The 15,896-nt window shown below is 38.8% G+C and overlaps 1 long non-coding RNA gene and 1 pseudogene across 1 annotated transcript in view; one reads left to right on the top strand and one right to left on the bottom strand.

The window, feature by feature from the left end:
- Positions 1–15,896, top strand: part of LOC134473022 (uncharacterized) — a 65,813-nt gene that overhangs the window by 25,150 nt on the left and 24,767 nt on the right. The gene's annotated exons all lie outside the window — the stretch shown is intronic.
- Positions 8,517–11,838, bottom strand: LOC100724983 (60 kDa heat shock protein, mitochondrial-like; annotated as a pseudogene).

Genomic DNA, 15,896 nt, shown 5'->3' with positions numbered 1-15,896 from the left:
TAAGCACCTGCCTTGCAAGCAGGCAGTGAGTTTCGATCCCTGGTACCGATAAAAACGAAAAAGACAAAAAAAAAAAAAAAAAAAAGAAAAGAAAATCAGAATAGATGGCCTTTACCTCAGTCTGATAAAGCCATTTATTACAAACCAACAACCAGCATCATATTAAGTGGTCAGAAACTGAAAGCTTTTACTGTAAAATCAGGAGCAAGACAAGAATGTCCATTACCACCACTCCTATTCACTATAGTAATGGAAATATTAGCCAGAGAAATTAGATAAGAGAAAGAAATAAAAGGAAAAAGGATAGGGAAAGAAGAAGTTAAATTATCATTATTTGCAGGTGACATGATACTTTACATAGAAGACCCCCAAAACTCCATTGAAAGACTTCTAAGTATAATAACCAATTCAGTAATGTAGTTGTATACAAAGTCAACACTCAAAAATCAATAACATTCCTCTACAAAAACAACAAAGTCACTAAGAGAAATAAGAGAAGCCATACCCTTCACAATAGCATCCAAAAAAATGAAATGGTTAGGAATCAATGTAAAAAGGAAATAAGAGATCTATTCAGTGAAGATTACAATACTCTGAAAAAAAAATTGAAGAAAATCTCGGAAAATGGAAAGACCACATAGTAACTATTGTAGACCACCTACTATTGTGGTTTTATATGTCTTTTTTATTTCATGTTTTTCTAGAAATTTGTTTTGTTGTCTTGTTTTGATCTGTTTTTCCCATAATACAGAAAAGATAGGTATACATGCAGAGATTCACACATGTTTAGAAGTTCTAAACAGTTTACGGGAACAGATTATATAATGCACAATGTAATGAACAGATACTCTGAAGAAGAAGAGACACTAAGATACCCAGTACTAATTCTGTAGCATTATGGCATAAAATCTAGCAATACTATTATTCACTGTTCAGAGTGATATTAGCCTAGTGTCTTATGTTTAATTTTAACATACGTAACGATATGGAGAGTTATTTCGAAAACAACAAGAGACACTATGTCAGTTATTGTTGACTTCCCTATTGTCTGGTCGTGAAGATCTAAAAAGCCTTCATCATCCTCTTCTGATTAGTTCAGTACTATAATGTTCAGTATGTATTCATTGTGTGAAGATGTAGACAACTATTTGGAAGAAAGCAAGAGACAATATGACAGACAGTGAAGATCTCCAGTGGCCTTGCTTTGAAATCTGTGTTTCTTAAAATTGTTTCCTTATGATCTGTTTTGTTCTGTTTAATTTTACCCTCTTTAAAAGAAAAAAAAAAAGAAAATGGAAAGACATTCCTTGTTCATGAATAGGAATAACAGGGGCCAGGGATTTAACTCAGTGGGGTAAGCTTCTGCCTAGAAAGCAGGAGGTCATGACTTTAATCCCTGGTACCAAAAAAACCCCAAACAAACAAACAAAAAAACAAGAGTACAATGAATAGGAAGAACAAATATGGTGAAAACAGCCATTTTCCCAAAATTGTTATACAGATTTATTACAACTCCAATCAAAATACCATTAGCATACCTCACAAATCTAGAAAAATCATTCCTAAAATTTATCTGGAACCTGAAGAGACCTAGAATACCAAGGGCAACTCTGGGCAACAAAAGCAAAGCAAGAATCATCACCATCCCTGACTTGAAATTATTCTACAAAGCTACTATGATAAAATCAGCAAGGTACTGGAATAAAAACAGACCTGAAGATCAATGGAATAGATTAGAAGATACAACCACAACTACAAACACTTTCAGCCACCTTCTCTTCAACAAAAGGGTCAAACAAGTTCACTGGAAGAAAGATAGCCAATTTTTTTTTGTCTTTTTCCTTTTTATTGGTACCAGGGATCAAACTCACGGCTGCCTGCTTGCAAGGAAGGCACTTAGGCTGCTGAACTAAATCCCCAGCCCCTAAAGATAGCCATTTCAATAAGTGGTGCTGCAAAAGCTGGCTTTCCATATGCTGAAAACTAAAACTAGACCTATGCCTATCACTATGCACTAAAGCCAAAATGGATCAAAGATCTAAATATTAAAACAGAAACACTAAATCTGCTGGAAGACGAAGCAGGTAGAAATCTTGAAGATAAAGTGGTATGCAGAGAATTAATGAACAAAAATCAAACTGCACAGAAAATACTTTCCAGAATCAGTAACTGGGATCTCGTTTTATTAAAAGGTTTTGCATGTCAAAAGAAATCTCCAAAGGAGTGAAAAAAAACCCATAAATTGAGAAAAAAATCTTAGTCAACTGTCCCTCAGACAAAGGACTTCTATCTAGAACATATAAAGAATTTTTAAAAATCAGACCCCGAAATTCAAAGACCTAGTCCAAAAATGGGCATCTGAGATGAATACACTGTTCTCAGATGAAGAAACATAAATGGCAAATTAGACAAATGAAAAAATGCTCATCATCATTAGTCATTAGAGAAATGCAAATTAAAGCCACACTGAGATTCCATCTGACTCCAGAAAGAATGGCGAGGGTCAAGAAAACCACCAATAACAAATATTGGAGAGGCTGTGGGGAAAAAGAAACACTTCTGCCCTGTTGGTGGGAGTGTAGACTGTAGTGCAGCCACTGTAGAAATTAATCTGGAGGTTCCTCAAAAAGCTGGGATTGGAAGTCTTATTTGACCCAGCTATTCTACTTCTGGGCATATTCCCAGAAGTACTGAAAACATCATACCACAGTGATTTATATGTACCCGTGTTTATAGCAGCACAATTTGTAGTAGCCAAATCTTGGAAACAACCTAAATGCCCATCAACTGAAGAATGAATAAAAAAGATGTAGTATTTTTATACAATGAAGTATTACTCAACTATAAAGAAAGATCACAGGCTTTTATAAGTAAATGAATGCAACTTGAGACCATACTCATAAGTGAAATAAGTCAAGGTCACATGTGTAAATACCATATTGTCTTCCCAGCATAAGAAATTAAAAGAGTAAATAAGATACAAAATCTACAATAAATATTGTGAAAGGGTAAAAAACTGCTCAAATGGGAAAAAATAACTCAAGGAAATGGAGAAAAGAAGGAAAGGAAAAGAAAAATGGTACAAACTTGTATATACACACTTAAGATAGCTAAGATGATTGTACTACTAATTCTATTAGTTCTTGGAACAAAACAGTTACCATTCATAGGAATAATCAATTTTGCATGTTTATATCTGGTAATCTGAGTACTCTTTTAAAGATAACTATGCAAAATAACAACCTTAGTTATGTTCCTACCACCTTGTTTTAAAAGCCTATATTGTGATTTTTTGGGCTCTTTGTGATTGTTAATTGTTTGTCTCTTTTGTTTCTTTTCTCAGAATTTTCTTGTTTTGGTTTTGTTTTTCCCTTTAATACAGAAAAAGTAAATATACATGTATAGGCTTATACATGCCTATAACTTCTCCTAAAGAGTTTATAAGAATTGAGTTTATTATGTGTGATGGTATGAACAGCTACTTTGAAGAAAACAAGACATTATTGTAGCCACTGATGGCTTCTTTTTATCTTGTAAAGTACAGTAATGCTTTTATTCTTTGTTTTGATTTGGTTTGATTGTTTTAATCTTTTTTGCATTATTTAATTTCAATATATGTGAAGGTATGAACAGCTATTTTGAAGAGAACAAGAGACATTATGGAAGCCATTATTGATTTTCCTGTTGTCTGATTTTGAAGGCCTGTAATATTTTCATTCTTTTGTCTTGATTGGTTTTATACTATTTTGTATTGTTTTAATTCATTGGGTGTAAAGATGTGGACAACTATTTAGAAGAAAACAAGAGACTGTGGTAGCCACTATTGATTTCCTGTTGTCTTGTTTTAAAATCCTGTCTTGCTTGAATTGTTTTGTTCTGATCTGCTTTGTTCTGTTCTGTTCTATTCTCTTTAAAATAAAAAATTAAAATAAATAAATGCTACCAATAAAACAACCCATTGGGCTGGGGATTTAGCTCAGTGGCATAAGCGCCTGCCTTGCAAACGAATGGTCATGAGTTCGATCCCCAGTACCGAAAAAAACAAACAAACAAACAATAAAACAACCCACCATAGGCAACTTACAAGCCCAGTGATTAAGAATTAAACTGAAAAAAGAGAGAAAATCAAAGGAGAAGACACGTAAGCAAAATTCAACCCCAGAATCCAGTTTGCCAAAGGCAAATCCAGGGGGCAATCCAAAAGCCCCCACATCAGATCTCTCTGAAGTGGAAACAACAAATCAATTGAATGAGGCTCTGGAAAAAAATGAAATTAGAAATAATCTCTCAGATAACTACTGAGATTACCAAAATACCCATGATGCTTAGCAATGTTAGAGCAGACACAGAAAAAAAAAATAGACAAGCTTAAGAAAATTATGGAAGCTCAGCATAGGAAAGAAATGGAATCCATATAGCAGATTCAAGCAGATACCCAGGAGAAAATATTTGAAGCAGAGCAGGCTAATATGAGGGCAGGATCTCGGATATTAAAGACAGGCTTTCAGTTATTGACCAGGAAAAGAGAACCTTCTCAGAAATAACAAGTGATCATGAGAAATCAATGTAGCAGCTGCTAGATGAGTCGAAAAGTAACTTAATTGGAGTCAATGAACAAGCAGGAGATACTATGAATGGAGTGGCATTAAAAAAATATTCATAGACACCATGAAAGAACACTTTCCTAGTAGAGAAAAAAAATTTTGACATGCAGATAAGCAAGGCATATAGCACTCAAATTAGCCATGATTTTTAAAAACTGCTGTAGCCATGTATACCATAATCAAGAGTCCATAAATTCAACATAAGAATAGAAAGCTGTTAGGGAAAACAAATCACCTATAAAGGAAAGCCCATCAGAATTGCAGCTGACTTTTCAGCACAAACTCTCAAGGAGAGTTTCGAGTGAAATATTCAAAGAAGTAAAGAAAAACAACTTCCAATGCAGATTGATGTACCCAATAAAACTATCTTTCAAAACTGAGGGAGAAATAAGATGCCTCCATGACAAAGAACAACTGAAGAAATTCATGACCACCAAACCAGCACTCCAAAATATTCTGAAAGACATTCTATAAAGAGATAATTAAGAATACAGATCCATGAACCGTACAGAAGTAATCCACAAGGGAAGGCAAACGATTAAAGGAAGGAGAGGGGGAAAGGAGAGCCAACAACAGGGAAATAAAATGACAATAACAATTCAATATATTTCAGTAATAACCATCAATGTTAATGTCTTAATTCACCAGTCAAAAGACGTAGACTAGCCAAATGAATCAAGAAGCAAGGTTCAACTATATGCTGCAAACAAGAAACATATTTAATTAAAAAAGAAATTCATAGATTGAAAGTCAAAGGATAAAAAACAACCTTAAAAAATATGTGACAGGAACCCAGAAAAAAAGCAGGGCTAGCTATTCTATTTGCAGAAAACAGAATTTCAAGCCAAGACTGATTAAGAGAGATAAAAAAATAAAAGGTCACCACATCCTTGTAAAGGGAACAATCCAAGAGCAAGAGATAAAAACCATAAATACATATGCAGAAAATACCAGTGCACCCAAGTAAAACAATTACTAGTGGACATGAAAAAAATCAAGTAAGCCCTAATACAATTGTATTGGAAGACCTCAATACCTGACTGTCACAAAAAGATCAACTAGACAGAAAAATCAATAATGAAATATTAGAACTAATCAAACTTTTCAACAAATGGACTTAGTAGATATCCATAGAGTATTCCACCCCACAACATCAGAATACATATTCTTCTTAGCTGCACATGGGATGTTAACCAAAATAGATCATATACTGACTCGTAGAACAACAGGCTTAAGTAAATGCAAAGTAATTCAAATTACCCCATGCATACTGTCAGACCACAGTGCATTGAAATTGGAATTCCATGGCAAAGGAAACCACAAGAAGTTCATCAACACGTGGAAATTAAATAGCACCCTACAGAACACACATGGGTCACAGATGAGATTGAAGAAATTGGAGTTTTTAAAGTTGAATGATAACAACAATACAATATACCAGAACTTGTAGGACACAAAGAAAGCAGTCTTAAGAGGGAAATTTATAGCAGTAAATACCATGTTAGGAGAACAGAATAAGCACATGTAAACAACTTAATGGTGAATTTCAAATGTCTATAAAAAGAAGAGCAGGCTACACTGAAAGCTTACACAAGGGAGGAAATTATAAAGAGCAGAGCAGAAATTAACACATAAGACTAAGAAAATTACAAAGAATCAATGAAGCGAAGAGTTGATTCTTTGAAAGATTAAGTAAAATTGACAGACCCTTAGTCAGCCTTATCAAAAAAGGAAAGAAAAGACTCAAACTCATGCAGTTAGAAATGAAAAGGGTGAAATCACAACAGACCCTGAAGAAATCCATAAGAGCCTCTATACCTATTTTGAAAACTTGTATTCTAACAAGATGGAAAATACAGAAGAAATGGACAGATTCTTAGATACACAGGAATTACCAAAGCTGACTCAAGAATATGTTAAAATCCTAAATAACCTAATATCAATAAATGAAATTAAAGAGGCAATTAAAAGCCTATCAATAATGAAAAGCCCAGGTCCTGACCTATTCATTGCTGAATTCTATGATAAATTTAGTAAAGACCTAAAACTCATTAATGAAATTGAAAGGGAAGCAATACTCCCAAATTCATTCCTAGAAGCAAGCATTACTCTGATTCCAAAACCAGAGAAGGACCCAACTAAGACAATTACAGGCCAATCTTCCTAATGAACACTGATGCAGAAATCCTCAATAAGATACTGACACACACACTATAGCAAATCATCAAAAACATTGCTAAAATACTGACTAAGTGGAATTCGTCCCAGGGATGCAGGGATGGTCCAAAATATGTAAATCCATAAAATTAATGCACCATATTAACAGAGCAAGGACAAAAATCATGCGACCATCTCAACAGATGCAGAAAAAGCTTTTGACAATGTAATGTCCAGCATTTATTAATGATAAAAACCCTACAGAAAATTGGGATAATCTGATATAAGCCATCTATGACAAGCAAACAACCAACATCATACTAAATGGACAAAAACAGAAAGCCATGTCTCTAAAATCAGGAACAAGACAAGGATATAAACTGTCTCACTCTAATTCTTTTTTTTTATCGGTACCAGGGATCGAACAACCGCCTGCATGCAAGGCAGGTGCTTATGCCACTGAGCTAAATCCCCAGCCCCATCTCACTCTAATTCAACATAGTCCTGGAAACATTAGCTGGAGCAGTTAGACAAGAGAAAGAAATTAAAGGAATAAATATAGGAAAGGAAGAAATTATAATGAGCAGACAAAATATTCATTGTGAGTTCAAGACCAGCCTGGGCTACAAAGTAAGCTCAAGGCCAGCCTGAACTGCGTAGTGAGACCCTGTCTCAAAAAGAAAAAAAAAAAAAAAAAGAGTGCCTATTATCAAGAAATCAAGCAATCACAAATGTTGTAGGAGCAGTGGGGGAAGAGGAGAAACCCTTTTCCATTGTAGGTGGGAACGCAGACTAGTGAAACCACTATGGAAAGCAATGTGGCAATTCCTCAAAAAACTAGGACTAGAAACTGGGTGTGTGGCACACTCCTGTAATCTCAGCACTCAGGAGGCTGAGGCAGGAGGACTGTTGTGAGTTTGAGATGAGCCTGGGCTACAAAGTGAGCCCAAGGCCAGCCTGAACTACATAGTGAAACTCTGTCTCAAAAAGACAAAACAAACAAACATACAAATAAACAAACCTAGGACTAGAGGTCCCATTAACCCAGCTGTTCCTTCTGGGTATCTTCCCAAAAGAATTAAAAACATCATATTACAGCAATATATGTGTGCCCATGTTTATAGAAGCACAGTTTATAATAGTCAGATTTTGGAAACAACCTAAATGCTCACTGACTGAAGAATGGATAAAAAACATATGGTATTTTTATACAATGGAGTACTACTCAGTCATAAAGAAGGATAGACTGGAGACTTTTATAGCTAAATGGATGCAATTTGATACCATACACACTATGAAATAAATAAGACACACATGTGTAAACATTGTGGCATCTCAGTGTAAGAAGCTAAAAGAAACAAATATGTATATGTATATAAAAATAGTTTAGAAAGTTATACTACTGATTTCTCTCTGAGGATGATTTGTGCTGTTATTCAACTTGGACAGTTGAATGCAGATGTCTTATGCTCTGGGTGAATGATTTGGGGATGATAGTGAGCAATGTATGTATCATTGTTGCCCCAGTTGACATGTTTTGAAATTTTGTTTTTGTTTTTTTTCTTCTCTTTCTTCTTTCTTTTTCTTTTCCTACTTGAAATAAAATGGATTTGGGGGAGCAGTCTGGGCTACAAAGTGAGTTCAAGCCCAGCCTGAACTGCAAGTGAAACCCTGCCTCCCAAAGACAATAAATACATATAGGACTGGGGATATGGCTCAATAGTAGAGTTCTTGCCTTGCATGCACAAGACCGTAGGTTCGATTCCAGCACCACACTCAAAATAATAATATAATTAAAAAACAAAATAATGAATCCTAGGTGGAACTACTCAAAAGCGGGTAATAGACATCCCTTGCACTCAGTACAATGCCTTCTTCCACAGCTGTCCCTGAACTACTACAGGCATCTGTGACTCTGTCTTTCTTCTTCTGGGCATCACTTGTCCTGCCAGCCTTTGGGACAGCTGCTCCCTCTGAAAGCCTCACCAGGCATTCAGTTTTTCCTTTTCATATGAAGTCACTAGCTGTGGTTTCTAATTCCTTGGTGATTTCTTGAATGTTTTTAAGTTTGCACTTTGCCACCTTTTCCTTCAAAAGCATGGCATCATCCTTGGTCACAGTGACCTCTCCAACTGTTCCTAAGGCACAGGGTTGAACATCTTCAAGTTTAGGGTCAGCCCCTCTTCCCCAAACACTGCACCACCAACAGCAATAACCATGTCTTTCAGCTGTTTTTTGTTATTGTCACTAAAGCTTTGACTGGGACACTGTGAAGTCCAGTCTTTAGCCCGTTCAAAATCTGGGGTGCAGAGAACTCTGTCAATATCCTCAGCAGTTATGACCAAGGGCTTCTGGTGAGCATTGACGATTTCAGAGCAAGGGCAATGGAGTGGATACTAGAAATTTTCTTCTTACTCAGTAAAACATAGGCATCCTGGAATTCCCACTTCTGGCCTCCTGATGTATTAGTGAAGTACAGAAAAACATATCCTCAATCAAACTGTATGCCTTTAATAACTTCTAATTCATCACTCAGGGCTTTCCCATCCCTTATTCTGATGACATTCTTTCTTCTGACCTTCATGGTATCAGATATCATATTGACAATTTCTTTGTCTCCATCTGCAGAAATTGTAGCAACCTGATCGACTTCCCAGGGGTTTGTCACAGGTGCAGACTGTTTCTTAATTCAGCAATCACAGCCGCAAGAGCTCACATCACACCTCTCCTGATTTCCACAGGGTTCCTGCCTTTCCTGAACTTCTCCATGCCTTCTTTGGCCATGGAGCTTGCCAAGACAGTATTGGTGTAATTGTGTGCCCTGCCTCTTCATATGTATTGTTGGCAACATCTTGAACAAGTTTAGCCCCAATATTTTTGTATTTGATCTTTGACTCAATTGATACTGCAACAGTCATTGTTACTCTGGGATTCCCCAATTGTGTCCAGTATACACCATTCTTCTCTTTGGCTCCCTTGTAATGGTCATGGCATCCTTCAGGAGGTCTAGGCCTTGAAGCATGAGAGCGTGTGTGTCTGCACTGAATTTGGGCTGGCGCTCTAGACACTGGCTTCACCCAACTGAGGACAGCGGGTCACCAGAGTCAGCCATGGATATCAGGTCATCAGAGCGTTTCTGCAGGGTGCAGGGAAGGCAGGCTGGCAGTGGGGAGTGGAGGCGGAGTGCAGGGCTGCACAACCTGTCACAGACTTTAATAATGCAGATTCCCCTTCTCTTGGTGTTCAGGGTTACATTATTAGAATCTTTTAAACCTCATTTTATACCTTCTGAAACTGCTATTGATATCTTTTTTCTAACTTCTTGTTCTGTGGGATACCATAGGTTGGCTGAGGTGAATGCCATTTTAAGGACTGTACTTTTTCTTAGTCTGTTCCTTATCTTGCTTCCCACACCTAACTTTTTTTTAGTTAATCTTTTTGCCCACTCAAATGATTTCTTTGCATAATATAATTCAGTAGGTTACTGGAGATAATGAATACCGTAGATGTGACCTGAGGTTTGCTTCTCTTCCTTCAGCTACTTTATGTAGTTCAGTTGCTGAACGTCCCTCATGAAAAATGAGACCTTTCATGTTGTAGAGTGTGCCTCCTGAGCTCTCCAAACGTCAGCCTTTGATCTGTACAAATGGAAGACATCCCTCCATCCAGCAGTGGAATCAGGTGTCACCCTGCAAACAGTGTAAAATCACACCAAACTGTGAGCCGGCCTTTGGCTTGAAAGTGACGTTTAGTCTCTGTTCATGAGTTCCTAGTAAAGGTGCTGAATTTTATCTATATTGTCAAATGGTTTAATTTGCTTGAAAATACTTTATATATTTTCAGTTATTTTGCCTGTGGTTTTCTTATTCATTGCTTTCCTTCTAACTGAATGGAATCCTGTGGACTACACCAATTGTTGTAAGTGAGCTATCCCAGTAACATAGACTGGACCTGTTTGGAAAGACACAAACGTTCAGGCAGAGCCCTGATGCCCTGAAGGCTTCCGAGAAGCCTCACCCCTTAATACTGTTGCACTGGGGGTTAAATTTCAGCATGTGTTTCAGAGGGGACACAGCAGTTGAATATAGCACCTACGGGCGAGATCTAGTCTAAAGATCAGAATTAAATCACCCCTTTTCCTTTATTTGCTTAGCATCATCATCGTTATCGTCATCATCCCTTCATAAGATAGCCCTTTTAGGGTGACCCCTCTGCTATATCACCAAAGCACAGCTTTGATTCAGATCTTCCGTAGATCTTTTACCTGTCTTCTAACAGCTCTTTTTAGAGCTACCTCTTTTTGTGCACTCAAGCTCATGCTCTACATTTTAGCCAGAACTGTGTTTCTTTTTTTTTTTTATTAATTTTTTTTTGGTCTTTTTCGTTTTTGTCGGTACCAGGGATCGAACTCACGACTGCCTGCTTGCAAGGCAGGCACTTATGCTGCTGAGCTAAATCCCCAGCCCCCAGAACTGTATTTCTTAAATTCAGTGTGACTAGCTCCCCATTATCGCTGGAATCTCACACAGTCAGAGGTGGGATTTTTTTGAGGTGGCTGGATCTAGGATGTAATATGCTGGGATCAAGGATATGATGCTGGGATTAATTCATGGCTCAATTCGAGGATTAGAACTGCCCCATCCTGGGTGTTACCACCCTAAGAGTGGGAAGGTTGGATATGATATAAGGGACAGAAAGAGGGTTGCTGCTTGTTCCTTGTCACTTGCTGCTTCTTTGCTATTTGCTACTTGCTGCCTTCTACCTTCTGTCTGCCATGAACTGTTTCTCCTCTACAATACCCCTCTGCCATTCCATCCTCTTTTGGAGCCAGCTATCAACTGAAACCTCTACAAACTGTGAGGCAAATAAACCTTTCCTCTTTTAACAGTGGATGTAGGATCAGCAACGAGAAAAGTAATTAAGACTCTCCTCCTTGCTTTCACAGTGAGATCATACTTTCTGTGCCTACCTGCTTTGTTCAGCCTCTTTTTCTCAGCCTCATCTCCTACTCTTCTCCTGTAAGAGCCTCTCACCTCAGCTGCGCAGATTCCCATCTTCGCTGCAGTGGCTCATCCATCTCGTCCCCGGAAATGACTGTTCCAAGTTCAAGGGCTCACTGAACACAGGCTAGATGAGAGTCCACTATTGATGAGTCACTGGTGCTGGGCACAGGGTAAAATCAATGAGGAAGAAAAATCTGAAAGCCACCAGGCAGTACCTCTGGCAACCATTCCTGATGGGAACACTTGCAAAGTAGACTATATTGCATGAGAGCAGTGACACAGTCAGACTTGTCTACTGCTGTGTTCCTACTGGTGCCTAGTACAAAGCAGTGTAGCACCTGGTACATAGAAGGAGCTCAACAAATTTCTTTAAGTATATAAAAGACTAAGTGAAAAGTAAGTAAAACTGATACGTGCATTCTTAAACTGTCTTCCACAGTTGTTATAAAGGCATATGTGTAGACTTTTTTTTTAAAAACAGTGTCTATGTATTTCAAGATGGACTTAAACTCACTATGTAGCCCAGGCTGGCTTTAAACTTTTAGCAAGGCTCCTGCCTCAGTCTCCCTAGTGCTGGGATTACAGATATGTGCCACCACACTCAGCTGTAGATGCCAACTTCTGCTACTACTTCTTCTTTTATTTTTTGAGACAAGTTCTCATTATGCAGTTCAGGATGGTCTTGAGCTCACTTTGTAGCCCAGGCTGGTCTCAGACTTGCAACAATCCTCCGAAGTGCTGGGATTACAGATGTGCGCCACCAAACCGGGCTCTGGCTGTAGATTTTGAGACATTCCTGCCAGACCTCCTGTTGCATGCCTATAATCCCAGCATCTGAGAGGTTGAGGCAGGAGAATCATTGCAAATTCCAGGCTAACCTGGGTTACATAGTAAGTTCAAGGTCAGCCTGGACTATATAGTAAACCCCTGTGTTAAAAAAAAAGTGTAGGGTTGCAACTTACTCATTTGTGCATTTTTATAAATAATTGTTTTACAAAGTGATTTAATACAAAAATTGTATTATATTTTAAATATTAATAGCTAACAAAACACAATCTCATAGGTGCTGTGCACACGTGTGCACACATTCACCTCCCCCCACACACTCTAGTTTAGCGGGTAGAGCAGCTGTACCTGTCATGTGTGCCTGCTATGAACAGCTTTCACATGGCTTTGCCCTGAATGACTCTATTTCCTCACACAGCAGTGAGCTGCATTTCAGGTACAAATTCTGAGGCAGGATGACTCAGTAACTTGTCTGTGCAAATAGATGGACATACCCAATTTGTCACAAAGAACAACTCCCGAGGACTGGGGGATTTAGCTTAGTGGTATAAACATCTACCTGGCAAGCATGAGGTTGTAAGTTCGATCCCTGGTACCAAGAAAACAAAACAAAAAAACAACCCAGCTGGACAGCACAATCACAAGGCATAAATGGGTAAATAAAATAATCTTGCCAAAAATAGGAGCCACCTGTAAACGTATCATATTAAATCAAGGACAGACAAATGATTGATGTACCTAAATTATGTCAGACAAAACCAGGCCTGCAAGCTTATCTGATGAACCAGGCCAACAAATGACACAAATCCCTCTCCCAGATCATAGAGAGGAGGGTCCCCCGGCATTCTGTGGCAGTGTCACATTGACTCATCCTCTTGTCAGACCACCTGGTGAACACATCACAAGCTCAGCTGGCTGTAAAATCTGGCTCTCCCAGCCCCAGCTTCAGCTCAGCTCCATCTCACTGCCTGACACCGCCCACTGGAACAGCCTGCTGTCCCTACTTGGCTGTGAACCAACTCTGCTCTCGACAAGTCCCTTACCTCCTTTGAAAAGCTCTGCTTGGTCTTTACATCTTTGTTTTTTTCCAGACAGGGTCTCTCTATGTAGTTCAGCCTAGCCTTGTACCTCACTACATATGGCTGGCCTCAGACTCATAATAATCCTCCTGCCTCAGCCTCTAGAATGCTGAGATCACAGGTGGAGCCACACCAGGCTCCAGTCTGTAATCTGATTTAGCCATCTGGCAACTTTTCACTTCTCTGTAGATTCTCTGCCTTGTTTTAAAGTTATTCCTCTTCTTAGGAAGTGATTACAGGAAGTCATGTGGGCTTTGTCCTCATGTTTGTGTCTTTCCACAGTGCCAAAAATTCATCAGATTATGGGGAGCCAGAGATTTAGCTCAGCGACACAAGGGCCTGCCTGGCAAGCTTGAGGTCATGAGTTTGATTCCTGGTACAAAAAAAAAATTCATTGAATAACAATAAATTCACAAGCTACCTAAATTTCATCAGCTTCATCAGTCCAAGTACTCACAGTTCACCCCACAGCCAACAAGCTAGACAATCACAGATTTTTTTTTTTTTAAGTCAGGTCTCACTATGTAGCCCAGGCTGGTCTCAAACTTGCAGGGATCTTTCTGCCTCCTGAGTGCTGGAAACATGCATATACCACCATACCGGCTATCACGGATTTTTTTTATTATTCCAATCTTAATTATCTGAAACATTCAGCCTCCAGAGGTATGAGAAATAACTTTATGTTGTTTACAAACTAGCCAGTCTCAGGTATTTTTGCTATAGCTGTGGGAAGGGCTAAAACATCTGCTATATACTCTCCCTCAATACCAATTTCTTGCTAGGAGGTATTTCAATACAAATTATTTGTGCAATTATCTTTTTGCAATTATTTTTAAATTTCTTTTTTCCTTATAAATGCCTTCTTCCCTATAAGTCCCTGTCTACCTGGTAAAAAAAAAAAATTGTTAATATTCGTAGAAAAAACATGGACTAAATGAAAAGGGTGAGAGGGCAAAGGTGGGTCTGGAGTCTTGGCGCGTAGGTGAGGGGAGGTGGGAGGAGGCTGGAGCTGGGTTTGGAGGTTTTTGGGCCTCCAAATCCAGCTTGGGAAGAAAATGGGAGAAAGGAATGCAGGTGCTTAGTTTGTAAGCAGAATCTGCAAAAGAGAGTCAACAGACTCTTACATATCCCCCTCGTGTATATCACTGCATTTTTCTATTTTTTTTCCTTGCCTGGATTTCAGCAACGTTCCAAACCTTCAGAATTGCTTTGTCTCTGAGGTTGCCTCCCAAGTTTCCTCCTTATCTCTTGGGGCTTCAGATGCAGAAGTCTGACAGTTCATCTGGAGCAGTTCCTGGCCTGGCTCAGAGGATTGTGTACATCTATCTGTACAGCTTGGCACAGAGCCCCACTACATTTGGGCAGATCCTGTACCCTGCTGCCTGGGCTTACGACAGACAACAGGCTATGGGAGCCTGGCTTTCTGCCCCTGCTAAGACAGGGCCCCAGGCTCCATGCTGAGCTAAGGTCCAGGTCCAAAAATTACGAGTTGCCAAAAGAAATAGATTATAATGTGGTGGTTAAGATCTCCCTTTGGGCTTACGTGGGTCTGAAACAGAATCCCAACTCTGCTACCAACTAACTGTGTGAGCTTGAAGTTGTCCTCATTTAACCTCAGAAGAGGAAATTAATAGCCGGTTGAGTGGCTGATATGAATCGAGAGAGAAAATTTATAAAATACTTGGCCCACAGTAAACACACCATGAGTAGTAACAATTATAATTCAACACAGAGACTCTATTGTCTGTGTCCCTGGTGGAGGCCACCAGAAAAAAAATAGGATCTGAAGTGTCAACACACTCGATGGTGCCACTAGAACCACTGGTACTACTGTCCCCATCACCAGAAAGTTTCCCCATAATCCCTGCTTGTTCTTAGAGCTATCTTTTAATTCCGAACCTGGGCCAGTGTCCTTGGTTGTAAGCGAGACTAAACAGATTGAACCAGTGAGGAATGGGAATGTTTTTTGCCTGCAGACAACAGAAGACTTGACTGCTATAAGAAAAATGGAGATGGGCAGTTTTACTAGCTCAGTAACAGCAGAGCTAATATCTCTGTGTAGTTGCTAGTTTAAGCTTGTACCATCAATCCTGTTTAAGCAAAGGGGAGAAGGGAAATGTAGCGATTGAAATTGGGAAGCTAAAGTTTTCTCACAAAGCACGCTCTGCTTCCCATCTCATACCTACAGCTAGTGCAAATAAGAAGCTCCCCTTCCTTGAATCTTGGAGAGTGGGGTTTTTTTTGCAGGGGGAGGAGTACTTGGGATT

This window comes from Cavia porcellus, unplaced genomic scaffold (genome assembly GCF_034190915.1).
Source record: "Cavia porcellus strain 051 isolate PalLab524CR breed Dunkin Hartley unplaced genomic scaffold, mCavPor4.1 scaffold_25, whole genome shotgun sequence".
Lineage (NCBI taxonomy): Eukaryota > Metazoa > Chordata > Mammalia > Rodentia > Caviidae > Cavia > Cavia porcellus.
This window is presented reverse-complemented; position numbering and strand designations above follow the sequence as displayed.